This window comes from Molossus molossus, unplaced genomic scaffold (assembly GCF_014108415.1).
Source record: "Molossus molossus isolate mMolMol1 unplaced genomic scaffold, mMolMol1.p scaffold_m16_p_3, whole genome shotgun sequence".
Taxonomy (NCBI): domain Eukaryota; kingdom Metazoa; phylum Chordata; class Mammalia; order Chiroptera; family Molossidae; genus Molossus; species Molossus molossus.
This window is the reverse complement of record NW_023425366.1, coordinates 41,943,363-41,956,319: the sequence shown is the minus strand read 5'-3', so window position 1 is coordinate 41,956,319 and position 12,957 is coordinate 41,943,363. Positions and strand designations below refer to the sequence as shown.

General features: G+C 39.9%; 1 pseudogene; it reads left to right on the top strand.

Annotated features, from left to right (window-relative positions):
* Nucleotides 1-253: 253 nt before the first annotated feature.
* On the top strand, nucleotides 254-1,018 carry LOC118642831 (annotated as a pseudogene).
* The last annotated feature ends 11,939 nt before the right edge of the window (nucleotides 1,019-12,957 follow it).

The following is a 12,957-nucleotide window of genomic DNA, read 5'->3' as shown; positions in this document are numbered from 1 at the left end:
TTTTTCACAGACTTTAAAAAATAAGAACCTATGTCATGCTGTCTATCTAGAATGCTATAAAATACATTAGGAGCTAAGTCATTGTTCTGTGTACAGAAAACTAGAATTGCATTGAACTTGCCTTTTAAGAAAACGCTGTGGAGTTCTTTGGCCTGTGACACGTGACAACAGTGCCATTTCAGGATCTTCTGAACTCGCCGGGGTGTTGGCGCTGCTGGCGCTGCCGTCCCGCCTCCGCCTTGGGTCATTTGCAATGTCAGGCTTTGATAACTTAAACACAAAGTTCGCCAGACAAGTCTCAGCACTGATGACCAATCACAACGGTGCTGACTATGGAGGAAGGGGAGGGCCCTTCGTCGCACAGTCTGCTGGCCACGGACCCCTCGCAGCACGGCCCACCTGTCCCTCCAGGCACAATGCAGCCACAACAGCCATGCCCCGGGCAGATTTTCCACCAACTCAGACCTTTATTGCAACAACACTTCGGCATTCTACGGAAGTGACTGTGAGGGATGAGCCACCTTTAGTAGAAGAATTAGGTATCAATTCTCACCACATCTGGCCAAACACACTACCAGTGTTAATCCCTTCAAAGTAGCACTGGCGGCACTGAGAGACTGATCAGGCAGGACCCATGGATTCTTGCCCTGCCTTTGGATCCACACTGTTACTGGCCAGCGAAGTCCAGTCTGGCGGTGTGTGTGGGATCAGTGCAATGATATGTGTATGAGTGTTTTATTAACCTTAATGAGTGTGACAGGTGTTTTGTTTGGTTGCTTGGAGAGTATCCTCGGATATCGTCTTCTTCCCATGACCCTACTTTCTAGCTTTGCGGTGATATTTTCTTTGCAAGGAATGGTAGGAATCATTCCCACCGCTGGAATTACTGGATGGTGTAGTTGCTCTGCTTCCAACATTTTTATTTCTGCATCAGCCATGGAAGGACAGTGACTTCTGGTGGCATACCCTTGCGCTTTGTTTTATTTATGAAGCCTTTGCCCTTACATCTGTTTTTTGAACTGAATTTATCTGGGATGTGGACATCATTGGGCCAAATACACAAAAAAGGACTTTGAACTTTTAATTCGGACCAGCAAACTGCTCCAGTGCAACTCTAAAACAGATCTGGTGCTTGATATTGGAGCAGGGAAAGAAACACGTATCCTTTGTTTGTTTTTACAGAACTTTGGAATACGACAATGGATTTGTCTGCAGTATGATTAGCTGTTAGTATTTGTGCTTATACAAATAAGAAGTGCTACTCTTTCCTATTCCTTCAGCCTTTGAAAAATAACTTTTTCCCTTAAATTATATTACGGTGTTTTTAATTTATCAACTGTGGGAAAATAACCTCAGAACTGACAATCTTTCTTAAAAACAACGCAGTCATAGTAAAGAAGACATAAGACTTACTACAGAAATATTTTTCCAAGGAATTGGGAAAGAAAAATTGCCTGTATTCTCAACTCAGATGCACTTCAAGCAAAAAAAGTGATCCCAATGTTGAGTTTCTGAGTTTGCACTTCAAAAATTTGACATTACTTTAACGATTTCATCTAATGTTTGCTAAAATTCAATGATACAGAAGCTCACAACCTGCCTTACTATAGATGTGAAATGTGAACACCTGTTTGGATATTAGCATTGACTAAACTTTAGTGACCTAGACTGGCCACATTAATGTTCATAGTTGGATCTCCATTATCCCCAGAAAAAAAGAAAATCAGTAACTTTCTTTGAAAAAAAAATATTTAAAATGCCACAGTTTCAGTAGCGTAGTTACCATTATAAAATGCATTTGATGCTTATTAAAATTTTCCCAATTACTTTAAAAAATGTGGACAGAAGTCAACCTTTTAATCATCATTTTCATAGACCACAGTCTTTATTCAGTCAGAAGTGGTTTTAATGGGGCACTAACCAAAACCAGAAGCTTTCATTAGAGTTAACACTCTCAGTAACACCAAAGTTTTAACCTCACCTTACCAAGAGGTCAGATTCAATCAAATGCTTAAAAAGGCCTCCCCATACTATCACTTTACTAAAATAGTCACCTTTTCGATGGCTGGAGGTATTTGAAATGTGTGCCAGCGCTCAGGCAGAAGCAATGGCTCATGGAGAAACTCAGAGCATTTTGTTATACTGGACTATTAAGCACATTCATAGTTCATGAAATTTAATGATCTGTCTGTAATGATTTCTTTTTAAGTCAGCCAGAGGCTTTTAGGAGATCAAAACATGACCAAACGGCATCAACTAGTCTGTAAAGCTTAATGTTCGCGTTTAAAGTCTTACCACAAACATACAAATTCACTACAGACCTTCCCCAGCATGAACTGAAAGTCCCCCCTTAAATAAATTAAAATGCTTCCTGACCTACCAGGGATTTCTCTGAGGGGAAAGGATATATTCTTTCCAGGGGTACAAGATCAAAAATGTCACGGAAGAAGTCAGAATCGCTAACAGTATTCGTACAGAGGGCAGATACAAGACAGCACCCCTGAACATCGGGGCAATCATTTTTACCGGTGGGAGGAGAGAATTTCTTTTTTAAGGAAGGTTAACAGGAACTAGCTCTTTACTGCAGAGGCTAAGTGTGAGGGTCTAACACTGATGACTGATCACCACAGAAAGTGCAGAGTCAGTCCTGTCATCGCAGGCTTCCGTGCTTCCGTGTAAAGTGCTAGCTGGGGGGAAGCAGCCATCTACACTGCCAGCTGTCTGTTAACCAATAAATCCTCTAGTGCACACTTACACATTCCTTCCCCAAATGAGCAGCTAACCTGTCAAGGGACTACTGCAGTTTCTCTGCACGAAGCTCACTGGATCAGCATGTGACTACATCGATGACTCTTAATTTTATATGTGCACCCTCTCACATACCCACACACTTTAAAAAATGGACTAATGAGAAATAAAATGATCAAAAGGACAATAAAACAGAAGAGAAATAAAGCCCTCAACCACAAACTGAGAGAAATTCCTCGGTAAAATCTGATACCATTTAAATCTGATAGCATTTAAAGCAAGACTAAGCAGAGTCGTTACTCCAGAAATATAATTAATAAATGTAGGAAAGAAAAATATGGCAAGGAGAATTAATAGAAGAAGAAATGAAGGTCTGCTTCTGGCAAAGACCTACATCTGATTTTTTGGGAAACATTTTCTCTGAACTCAAGAAATGCTGAGTTTGCATCAAGCAATTCTAATTAAAAACTGTTACTTTATTTAAATGTCTTTGACACAAAACTTTTAATTCATAGCTCTTGATATCTTGTGTCTATGTCTCACTTTTCACCATAGTCTTTTTTTTCTCTTGTCCTTAATTGTGGTAGTTTTATTACCCTTCTGATTACAAAAGTAATGCAGGCTCAGTACAAAAAAAAATCAGAAAATATGAAAGATTATAAAAAGAAAATAAAGGTTGATACTACTCTCACAACCCAGAGTTAACCTGAAACACACAATATATAACATGTTATAGCTTTTTGTTTGTTTTTGTTTTGTTTTTTGTTCTTCAAAATCATTTTTGACCTAATACTAGGAAATGAGCCTGTGGCTCCCAATTGATTACTGTGGTCAAAACACTTTAGCCCAGCCCTGGCCGGTTTGGCTCAGCGGTTAGAGCGTCGACCTGCGGTCCTGAGAGACCCGGGTTCGGTTCCCGCTAAGGGCACATACTTTGGTTGCAGTTTGTCCCCGGCCCTGGTTGGTTGTGTGGGTGGCAGCCACTCGATGTGTCCCTTTCACATCGATGTTTCTCTCTCTCTCTCTGTTTCTCTCTCTCCCTCCCGCTCTACCTGAACAAAAAATGGAAAAATGTCCTCGGGTGAGGATTAAAAAAAAAAAAAAAAACACTTTAGCCCAGGTGTGAGAATATTTTTTATTTTAGTTTATAGTTATATCCTATTAATCCACCAAGGTATTTATATAAGATTTACTGTAACATTACATTAGTTAAAAACTGAAACTGTTGATGGAATTGTGCTTAAATTATAAACTTCCATACAATGGAATCATAGATAGTCATTAAAAAGACTAGCTATTCTAATATCTTTCTCAGCAGTTGCTAAAAGTTTAATCTTTTGATAAGTTTGGCTTAGAAAGAGGTTAAAGTTATTGTGAGTGATGTTCACCTTTAAAGAAATTTTTTCTTCATGCACCCATGACAAAACAAGTTACAGAATAGAGTGTATTCTAGAAATAGGTCTTGGTAACAATTTTTCCTTTTCCATCTTTATACCCTTCACTGTATATACTTTAAATTTTTTTAAAGCATTGATAAAAAGAAAAATTTTAATTAGGAAAAGGGTAAGTCAAGAACTGTGAAGGGTCTGACATTTTACACTACAAGCTAACAAGTTATTATGGCAGTTTCATGAATACTAACAGGAGACACAGGACTCCTGGGTCAGAGATAAAGAACTAGTACTCACAAAAATAGAAATAGCCAGAGTGTCAGCATTTTCTTATACCCATTCTCCAACCCCAATTCCCACAGGGCATTGCAAAGTAGGCTAGATGATACCCATACACCCTGGGTTGTTACAAGAGAATAAGCCTGAGCTTTAAGAATCTGAATTTCTTATACGAGGCAGTAGCATACCTATTATTTGCTCTGGAGGAAGACATCTCTATTTCCCAAGGCTGTTATGCAAACATGCTTAAAAACATAGACTGGAACGAAGGCAATCAGTTCCTCTGCTTTCCAGACATGCAGAAATGCAAGAAACTCATGGAAAATCAGTTCCCAGCAAAATATAGTTCACGCTTCCTCGTGGCTGCACATTGAATTGTATCAGTGTTCTAGGATACATTTAACTAAGGTCTTAGAACTTCTAGGTGTTTCTAAACCCTCCATTAACATTCTTGGACTTGTCCTACTATTTCTTTGAGATGAATCTAGAAATGGGATTGCTGAGTCAGACTGTCATATGCTTGTTGACAGCTTTTCTTATGTGTACCTCACACTGCCCTCCAGAAAGCTTTGTCACACCCTGCTCACATAGTAAAGGTTTGGTTTCCCCTAGCTTTCACTAGCATGGGATATTACCAATCTGGTCGATCTCTTCAAATCCAACAGGGGTAGTGACATCTTACTTTGTGTGTATTTGTTGATTACTAATAAAATGAAACATTTGTTTTATATTTATTAACCACGAATCTTTCTTCTTCTATAACTACTGACATCCATCAACTCATCATTTTTTAATGACTCATTTATCTCTGCCTTACTGGCTGGTAAGAATTCCAATGTATATATTAAGACCACTAGCTCCTTGTCTGTGGTAGCCCACTTCTTCTCATGGTACACTCCATTAATATTAAGAATTTTTATACAACAGAATAAATGTAGTGCATTAGCCACCCAAAGACATTTACCCTATACTTAAGGACAACCTGCTAGCCTGTAGATTACTCTGGGGGAAAGCTGGTGTAATTCCACAGCGATAGCATAAATACAAATCTGTTTATTTCTTCATTTGGGCAGCTCTGCCTTAATATATCATCAAAGGTCTGTGTTAAATAGCTTTAAAATAGTCCAGTGCAAATGCGAATTTTCACAGAAGTCCTTTTTTCTCTGCCTTGGAAAATTTTATAGGATTAAATTTGAAACTAATGATAAAAACAAAACACTGAGAAATGTTACAGTGAAAGTCATTATGCACTAACACCTAATTTCCCAGGCTATGTCATACAAAAGGTTGATAAATCTATATAATCAAACACTCTTGCTGTAAATATTATAAAACTTAAAGAAGTTACATAATGTGTTAAACTTGCTAGTGGTCTGCCTGGAAACTACTTTTAATTACCTTCCAAAATCTTGTCCATCAAGAAAAAATCATTTTTTGCACATCATAGCCAGAAAGTAGAGGACTATAACAGGAAAAATATATTCACATTTAAAGTACTTTTTAAAAAGTGGTTGCAACAATAAAATAAAGTTTTTTTAACTTGCTTTGTAACTGAAAGGAAAAAAAAGTTGTCAGGCAGCTGTATTCAAACAATTTATGAGAACAAATTTGGAAAGGTTTTTCTGTGAAGTGAAGGAACATGTTAAATCAGAACTCGGTTATGCATGTCAAATCTCAGATTTCTCAAGGACACCTTTGCACTGATTTCTGGTAGCTGGTGTGCATTAGGTTGTAGATATTTAAATATAATTTTTCAAAATAATTTCAAGGTCAGAATAAAAACTAAAATAACATAAGAGAGCCTTTCTCCAGGCTGCTGGTGTTTGGGGAAATCAGAGTTGAACTCAGTCCCTAGAGGGCTGAGAAACCAGCAGTCCCCGGTGCTCCAAGCTCATGAGGCACAAAGAGCACCTCACAGCACAGTGAGCGATGTCCATGGGCTCACGTCTACACTGTGCCCAAGGACCCAGCCCTGCCGGTGGCACCGAAAAGTGAAAGGTATTTTCACAACCAGATGTTGTCAATATTGTCTCCTCTCCAGGTCATAAAGACTCCAAGTGGCCAGTATTTGCACGATTTTTCTTCTTGACAATTATGTACTTATGTGGGGTCTGCTGATAACTACATATGATGTATCTGTGTATATATACATATATACAGGGTGGGGCAAAAGTAGGCTCACAGTTGTTCATATGGAAAATAATGCAATAATAAATAATAATACACAAATAAACTCTGTGAGAAATATTTTGTGGGGAAATGCTTCCAGGACTAACATAGTGGGTGGGAAAGGTGACTAGCCTCTCCCACTTAGAGGACTCTCTCTGACTTGGTCTTTGGGCTGCACTAACAAAATACCACAGATTGGATAGCTTACAAACAACAGACATTCCTGCTCACAGCTCTGGAGGCTGGAAGCCTGAGCTCAGGGAGCTGGCATGGTCAGGTAAGGGCTCTCCTCTGGGTGTAGACTTCTTGTGTCCTCGCCTGGTGGAAGGGGCGAGGGAGCTCTCTGGAGCCTCCTTCATAAGGGCACTAATCCCATTCATGAGAGCTCCACACCCAGGACTTAGGCACTTCCCATAGGCCCCACCATTAGAGGTTAGGATCTCAACATATGAGTTCTGGGTGAGGGGGACACAAACATTCATACTATCGCACTTTCTGGCACAGAAGAGGCATTTGTTGATGTGCTGTCTGGGCAGAGTGGCATGCGTGGCATGGCAGACCATAAGAGCCCGGCTGGTGTGACTCAATGGTTGAGCATTGACCCATGCACCAAGAGGTCGCCGGTTCGATTCCTGGTCAGGGCACATGCCCAGGTTGTGGGCCCAATCTCCAGTGGGGGGGCATGCAGGAGGTGGCCAATCGATGTTCTCTCTCATCGATGTTTTTATCTCTCTCTCTCTCTCTCTCTCCTCCTCCTCCTCTCTCTAAAATCAATAAAGAAAAAATATTAAAAAACTAAAAAGACAGATCATAAGAAGCCACTGCTAGCTCTTCTTGGGGTCCAGACCTTGGAAGCCCAACCGTGTGAAGTAGGATAAAGGTGAACTCTAAGGCACCCAGAATGTTGGTACCCCTTCTCCACTGTCACCAGGTACATGTGAGAGAGAAGAAATGTCAGAATGGAAGAAACAGGAAAGAATAAAGGGTCCTGGGAAGAATGTACCTCCAAAGTCACCGGAAATGATCCTCTGCTGTGCAACCCCCACACCCCCAGACCAGGTGTCCAGAAATCCCAGGCTGCCAACTCACACCGGCACCCACCCACAGCAGGATTCCTGGGTTGCACCTGCCCAGAAGAAAGACTAAAGTATGTTCCTAGCACAATTTCTTTTATTTGCAAAACTGGGATTTCTAGTAGCTAGGAGTGCCCTGGGTCCCTGTCGATGCGTAATGTCACACTTGCACTATTGTTCTGTTGTCAAAACGTACTTCTGTGAACTCACACCTCTACTAAAGGTAAGATGAAGAGTCCAGCCAGAAAGGCCTGGTGCTTTAAATCACTGAATTATTCATTTTACTTTACACTCATGACTTTTCATTGATGCATTAACTCACTGGCTCCTCATTTATGAGCAAGTTGTGGCCCACGGCCTAAAGAAACTTCTAACATAAGAAACTTTGAATTATGGAACAAACTGCCAGTTGATCAGGTGTTGTGAGCTTAGACAATTTAATTAGTTCAAAATAGTACAAATCACAAACAATGGCAAACAAAGTGGCTGCCAAGATCACTGCTACAGTTATGATGAATCTAAGAGCATAACACAGAAAGTTCCAAAACACGTCTGAAGTCAGCCCGTAAGAAACAGATCTCAGTAACATAATTGGCAACATGTTCAACACGCACACACACAGTTATCTTGCCAAAACGTGTGTGCATTGTGTTTTACTGTTGCATCCACCTCACCGAAGAACGCTGAACCCACCTGAAGTGGCTGCAGTCCTGAAAACGACCGTCACTCTGGTTGATTTGCTGGCAGAGCGAAGTAGAAGTGAGACCACTGAAAACTCTTAAGAACATTTGCTTCGTGCTTCCAACATTGTAACAATGTAATGTCATTATAAAATAGAAAGAGAAAAAGAATCAGGACACCTACTGAAAGTCAACAATGATGAATAATAAAAAATCCTCTCATAGGATCCAAATCACAAAGCAAGAAATTTGTATCACAAATATTTGGTGGGTTCCATTGACTAGTTATCCTCACAAAAACATAACAGGTACTTGCATTAGGGAAAGAAAAACCAACAGCAGCCCTAAATCCTTTGTCTTCCAAATAGCCTTTCGCGTTTAGTGGCTTGTTTCTGAAGATTTCAGAACACTCTGCAAACAGTCATGAGCTCCCTCGTCCAGGGCCGTCAGGGAAGGGCTCTGAGAGAGCAAAGCCTGGGCAAGGTGACCAGCAGGCGATGGTGCATCCGGACTGAAACCCTCACATCTGAGTTCCTGTCCTCCTGTTTCAACGTTCTCACTTAGGGAAAAATGTGTGCCTTGTTTCCATATTGTTTCCAAATGCACTCCCCCAAGAATTTTAAACATGAAATAAAAAGCCTCTTGTCACCAACTAAAAATCCAAGGACACACACACATACCAGAAAAGAAGGACTGTGGCCTAATTACTGCTGTGCCCACAGCCTCCACCACAGCGCCGGGCATACCATAGATATTCAGGAAATGCTTTTAAAAGAGATTAATCCAATTATGTGTGCACACAAAAATGCTATTCCTCTCATATCTAAATACATAATCAAATTGACCCACATCCATAAATCACACACTTGATTGCTTCAGATGAGAACTTTTGAGGTTTTCTTCCCAGAAGAATATTGAAAGTTTTCCCCTGCCTTAAATAGATGTCCAAACAGAGTAGCATCCTACGTAAGCTCACAGGGCTCCAATAACATTGCAGAATATGGGCCCTGAACTCTAAGTATTGACATATTATTTCACATCAATGTCTCTCAAAGACTGAAAAGAAATTTGTCACTGAAATCAGTCTAAAACATCACCTGGCACTTGAAGCATGAACAGAAAAGTCAAGGATTTGATCCCCAAGTTGGTGTAGACACTAGAAATTACTTTTTTTAAATAATGCAAATATCTCCAGACCATATTCAGAAGAGGAGACAGGGCCGAATAAAGGGAACGTGAAAGAAGCTGACTGGATCTTACACAAAGTAAAAGAGCATTTCTACCCCAGGCCAAGGAGCCTGGAGAACCGATTTCCAGTTAAACTAAAATTTGATCTCTGATTCTGTTTACAGAATGACATATATGTTTCTGTTCGGGTTCTCACCTCTGGGAAGTACAGAGTCAGTGAAACTGCTCACTGAGGTTCCCTTTGCCTGTCCTCTCCACACTCACACAGTCGCTTCCACGGTTGCCCATGTGACAAGGGCTCAGATGCCCTTGGATTTCTGGCACATTCTGCCCATCAGTCTCTTCCTGAGGAGAACTATGAGTCCTGGTTTCCTGAGCAGGGCTGCCAACCCCTCCACCTTGAGGACTGGAGGGGCATCCTGTTTGGAAACCGCATCACTCTGCATCTACGGAGGAAACGTGTGCACACCAGGTTGCAGGAGTGGGGTCCCGGCCTTCGAAAGAAAGGCCTATTTTTTAAAAACTGTTGTTAATAAATTTATTGAGATACAATTGACAATAAATTGCATGTATGTAAAGTATATAATTTGATCAATTTGAGCCATTTTAGATTTCTATCACTAGCGTATGAGAGTTCAAGTTCCTCCATGTCCATCCCAAAACATGGTATGTTTTGCCATTCAATACGTGTGTGGTGGCTTCTCACTGAAGTTTTAATTTGCATTTCCATAATAACTAATGATGTTGAGCACCTGTTCATGTGCTTATTTGCTATCCACATATCTTCTTTGATGAAGTTCAAATCTTTCACCCATTTTTTAAAATTGGGTGGGTTGCTACGAAGAAAGAAAACTACAGGCCAATATCCCTGATGAACATAGACGCCAAAATCCTGAACAAAATACTAGCAAATCGGATCCAGAAATACATCAAAAAAATTATTCACCATGACCAAGTGGGATTCATTCCAGGGATGCAAGGCTGGTACAATATTCGCAAATCAATAAACGTGATACACCACATAAACAAAATGAAGAATAAAAACCACATGATCATATCATAGATGCTGAAAAAGCATTCGACAAAATCCAGCATCCATTTCTGATAAAAACGCTCAGCAATGTAGGAATAGAGAGATCATATCTCAACATAATAAAGGCCATATATGAAAGACCTACAGCCAACATCATACTCAATGGACAGAAACTAAAAACATTTCCATTAAGAACAGGAACAAGACAGGGATGTCCACTTTCAGCCACTCTTATTTAACATTGTACTGGAAGTCTTAGCCACAGCAATCAGACATGAAGAAAAAATAAAAGGGATCCAAATTGGAAAGGAGGAAGTGAAACTGTCATTATTTGCAGATGACATGATATTGTACATAGAAAACCCTAAAGACTCCATCAAAAATCTATTAGACTTAATAAATGAATTTGGCAAAGTAGCAGGATACAAAATTAACGTCAAGAAATCGACGGCATTCTTGTACATCAATGATGAACTCACAGAAAGAGAAACTGAAAAAACAATCCCATTTACCATCTCGCCAAAAAAATTACGATACTTAGGAATAAACTTAACCAAAGAAGTAAAAGACCTATTTGCAGAAAACTACAGGTCATTGAAAAAAGAAATAGAGGAAGATATAAAAAAGTGGAAGCACATACCCTGTTCATGGATTGGAAGAATTAACATAATTAAAATGTCCATACTACCCAAAGCAATCTATAGATTCAATGCAATCCCCATCAAAATACCAATGACATATTTCATAGAACTAGAACAAATACTTCAAAAGTTCATATGGAACCAAAAAAGACCCCGAATAGCCACAGCAATCTTGAAAAAGAACAAAGTTGGAGGGATCACAATACCAGATATCAGGTTATACTACAAAGCGACTGTAACCAAAACAGCCTGGTACTGGCACAAGAACAGGCATATAGACCAGTGGAACAGAACTGAAAACCCAGAAATGGACCCAAGGCAATACGCTCAATTAATATTTGACAAAGGTGGCAAGAGCATACAGTGGAGTAAAGACAGCCTCTTTAATAAATGGTGTTGGGAAAATTGGACAGCTACATGCAAAAAAATGAAACTAGACCATCAACTTACACCATACACAAAAATAAACTCGAAATGGATAAAAGACTTAAATGTGACCCGTGAATCCATAAAAATTCTAGAAGAAAATGTAGGCAACAAAATTTCGGACATCATACGGAGCAGAATTTTCACTGATACATCACCTAAGGCAACAGAAATAAAGGAGAAAATGAACACATGGGACTACATCAAACTAAAAAGCTTCTGCACAGCAAAAGAAACAATCATCAAAATGGAAAGGCAACCCACTGTATGGGAGAACATCATTGCCAATGATGTATCAGATAAGGGGTTAATTTCCAATATATACAGGGTGCTCATACAACTCCACAAAAGGAAGACAAAGAACCCAATTAAAAAATGGGCAGAGGAGCTGAATAGACACCTCTCCAAACAGGACATACAAATGGCCAAGAGACATATGAAGAAATGCTCAACATCACTAATCATCAGAGAGATGCAAATTAAAACAACTATGAGGTATCACCTCACACCTGTCAGAATGGCCGCCATCAACAAATCATCAAACAACAAGTGTTGGCGAGGGTGTGGAGAAAAGGGGACTCTAATATACTGCTGGTGGGAATGCAGACTGGTGCAGCCGCTATGGAAAACAATATGGTGCTACCTCAAAAAATTAAAAATTGAACTTCCATTTGACCCAGTGATCCCACTGCTGGGAATATACCCTAAGAAGCCTGAAACACCAATCAGGAAGAATATATGTACCCCCATGTTCATAGCAGCACTATTTACAATAGCTAAGATCTGGAAACAGCCCAAGTGTCCACCAGTAGACGAATGGATCAAAAAGCTGTGGTACATATACACAATGGAATACTATGCAGCGGTAAGAAAGAAAGATCTCTTATCCTTTGAGACGACATGGAGGGACCTGGAAAGTATTATCCTAAGTGAAAGAAGCCAAGCAGAAAAAGACAAATACCACATGATCTCACTTATATACGGAATATAATGAACATAACAGTCTGAGGAATACAGTAGACCCAGACATATGGAAGTAGGGCACAGACTGACATCCCTCAGAAGAGGGGATGGGGGGTGGGGGGGTGGGAAGAGATAAACCACAGAACTTATATGCATGTATGCATGACCAATGGACATGGACAACTAAGCCGGTGACAGGGTGGGGGGGGGGTGGTGGGGGGGGGTGCCAATAGGGTAAAAAGGTAAAATATCTGTAACAAAAAAATAAATAAATAAAATTTAAAAAAAATAAAAAATAAAAAAATAAAAATAAAATAAAATAAAATTGGGTGGGTTGGTGGCTTATTGATGAGTTTTGAGAGTTCT